This window comes from Sinocyclocheilus rhinocerous, unplaced genomic scaffold, assembly GCF_001515625.1.
Source record: "Sinocyclocheilus rhinocerous isolate Xijiao unplaced genomic scaffold, SAMN03320098_v1.1 scaffold4395, whole genome shotgun sequence".
Taxonomy (NCBI): domain Eukaryota; kingdom Metazoa; phylum Chordata; class Actinopteri; order Cypriniformes; family Cyprinidae; genus Sinocyclocheilus; species Sinocyclocheilus rhinocerous.
Genome location: NW_015635544.1, coordinates 386,087 through 389,912, shown reverse-complemented (window position 1 = coordinate 389,912; position 3,826 = coordinate 386,087).

The following is a 3,826-nucleotide window of genomic DNA, read 5'->3' as shown; positions in this document are numbered from 1 at the left end:
TATAAATAGAACTTCTTATATTAAAAACAATCAAGCCCTGCTCATATTTAAAAAGTAACGTGAAAGTAACGCAAAAGTAATGTAACGCATTACTTTCCATAAAAAGTAACTAAGTAACGTAATTACTTTTTAGGGAGTAACGCAATATTGTAATGCATTACTTTTAAAAGTAACTTTCCCCAACAATTCCATATACACATTCCATATTAACACACATTCTAAATACATATATACTTTCCATACACACATTTATGTATTTGAACTGCATATAAAATTTAAAAAGGATTACAAAAATCCTCATTAATGTATGACTGACAAATATGCATTACATTAATTTTATTAGTTTGTATGTGTCAAAAATGTCTAATCCAAATGGATGGAATGCAAATGTAATTCAAATACATAAATGTAAATATTTGTAAGTGTATTTTGTTGTTGACATCAGAGATTGTGCATTCAAACAAACTACATTTTGCATATATCCATCTGTCCCCTGACAGAATCTTGCAAAATTGGGTAAATGCCAACATGGAAAGGCTATGTTTTGTGTAGAGTGAATTACTGCCTGTCAAGAGCAATATAAAAAGGAAGAGACATATTTATAAACCAAAATGAATCTTTAAAAATAAAAATATCGATGAAAAATATCTATAAAAAGGTTCAAAACGTTGTTGTGATGTAAACATAAGGATGTAAATGCTGATTTATGATGATCAGCCTAAAGTATGGTCTGCTTTGCAAGTAGTGTCCTCAAAGTGTCTCAAACACAACTCTTTCCATCAGGCAGAATGAAATCTCAATCCCACTTCCACATATTCAAACTTAATGCATTACATTCAGCTCTTTTAACATGAAGTGAAATAGAGTAATTCACAATTAAGTGTTTGCCACTTTTGTTTACAGACATAAATGAAAAGATGACATAATAATAATGAAGATAACAAAGAGGGTCGAGTTGGATCTGGAAACTTTAAACTAGCATCACATGCATAAACAATAAAGCTCAGCATGTTTTAGCACAGGTGCTAAACGCATGGCATCGTTTCAATGGATATGATGGTATATCTTGATATAGTTGAACAGCTTTTTGCAGACTTCATGATACGCACTCAGACAACCAGCTAAACACGCAACAGCAGTGAACACAGAGCAGCATGTAACATATGTGCATACGTTTGGTGTAATGCAATACATTTATTTTATTTTATTAAATACACTTTTCCAGTGTTACAAAAATGTTATGAAAAATCCAAGGATCTCCCATTTCCTGCTCTCCCTCTCATCAGTCCAGAGGAGAGAAGGATGGGGTGGATGGATTGATACTCTTCCGCTGGCCACCGAGATGATGGATGGACAGATGTGGAGAAGGACAGAGGGAGGTAAGAGAGAAGGCCAAGGGAGGAACGCTAAGCCAAGTGCTCGATAAATCTAATGGAAGGTCTGCTTTGCATCAGGCACTGACTGTTGCAGAGGTGTTATGATGAATGATTGGTTTACTGCTTGCTGATTGGACTGAATTTCATGTTTTTGCTGTATATGTGAAGGGAGAGGAGCTCTCAAACTTTCGTCTTTGCACATAGTGTTTTACTGTGAGTTTATGAGTATACACTGATTTTCTTAAAAACCTGCTGACCTGGGAACAGTTGTTATTTGAGGAGGGGTTTGAAATGGAGCTGCAGTGTTTGAAGTTGCCAGCCAAAAAAATAAAACAATTTTTTTTTAAATGGCAGGATACAGTAGGGTTAAGAATTTTTCTAAATCACTATTCTGATATCAGCATTTTTTGACTGTGACATTACTGACAAAATCAGCTAATTTAATGCTGAAATTATTATGGAGAATGTAATACTGTCCAGTCTAATCAACAAACATATTTTATTGTAATTATTACAGCAAATGTATATTTTATATATATATATATATATATATATATATATATATATATATATATATATATATATATATATATATATATATATATATATATATATATATATATATATATATATATATATATATAGTTATAGTTATATATATATAAACACCTCTCAGAGCTTTCAAGCTCCATCCTTAGTGCAGCGATCAAAAGGGCCACATGCAACTATCTCTTAATGCTGTATATATGCTTAATAACCTTGAAACTTAAACTTTAGGATTTGTCAAGCCAACATTATTTCTAATTTTCTTTGTGATAGCATCCTACTAAACTGTTTCATGATAAAGTAAGGTGTAATTCAAATCTGTTCCCACTGTAATGGGACACAAGCAGATCTCTTCTTGACACGGGACGTGTCTGCACCACATATTTGTATAATGTAGCATGGCATCCCTGTTTACACAAGTGTGTGTACTTTTGTTTCAGACCGCATGTGTGTTTTCAATCAGCATCTGTAGTCATCTGTAAGTGTCGTTGTGCTGTGACCTGGCTAAGATCAGATAAAGTATGGCTTCACCCCACCCCTCCGCCTGCCGCCCTGCTCCATTTGTTATGGAGTAGCTGTCGGCCGCTGTGATTGGTTGTTGTGGTAGACAGATAGCCGATAGGCCCTGATTAATAGTTGTGGCTCTGGCACTTGCTCATTGATCAAGGGAACAGGCTGAAGAGAGAGAGAGAGTTTTCTACAACAGACCCTTAGCTTCTGCTTATCTGGTTGCAGTGCTGAGATAAAGCCTGTGTGCAGGCTGCTTTTATAAAATGTAATTCATAGTGATATTTACAGTACAGAATGGTTAAAAATATATTAGCATGTGTTTTGCAAACAAGTCTAAACATAATGTGTGTGATGTATACCTGACATATAGTCCTGTAGCCTATATGTACAAAGTTAGTCACAGTAAAGAACCATTTACAATGGCCTGTATAACACACTGAAGTCATGCAAACAAAAATATGCTAACATTATTTTTGTAAACATAATACTGTGTACTATGCAGCAACAGAGATATTTTTATTATTATTTATAATCATTTATTTACAATATCCTTATTTGTTCATCTTAAATGGACAACAATAAAAGACAAAACAATGTCTGTAAAAAAAATATTGTCTAAATGCCTTTAAAATAGATAAAACAAGCAAAACAAAATAAATTAATAAAATATAGAAATAATTCATTGCAATGTAAAGTTTTTTTCATTATTATTATTATTATCATTATTATTTACAATATCATTATTGGTTTTAATGACAAATTGACAAATGTAAAAGACAAAACATGATACTGTCAACTCTGAGCAACATATTTTACTATTTATTATTTCTTTACAATACTTTTATTGTTTTTTTAACCATCGATGGAAATATAAAAGCAAAAATTAAATGCAAAACAATGTCTGTAAAACAATATTGTAAAACAATGTGTTTAAATGTCTGTAAAATAGATAAAACTAAATTAATTAATAAAATGCAAACACAAAACAATTAATTGTAATTATATAAATACATATGTGAACTAAAATAGTAGAAAGAAAGAAAGAAAGAAAGAAGGAAAGAAAGAAAGAAAGAAAGAAAGAAAGAAAGATATGGACAATTTGGAAATAGCTGTTATATGGAAATAGCAGGAAGTGTATGTGGGTGTTATGAATATGTAATTTACTGACAAATGTATATGGGTAGTTGACAAATAACATGTACGATTTTTAAGATTTTAAAGTCAACATAATTATAGAAATATGCTTGTATTTAGATACATTTATATAATTTATTAGGATTATAAGGTTTATAAATTATAAGTACTATATATTAGACAACTGGTTGTCATTTAATGTAACTATTTTTTTTTTCTGTCTGTGTGTGTGTGTGTGTGTGTGTGTGTTTCACTTCAAT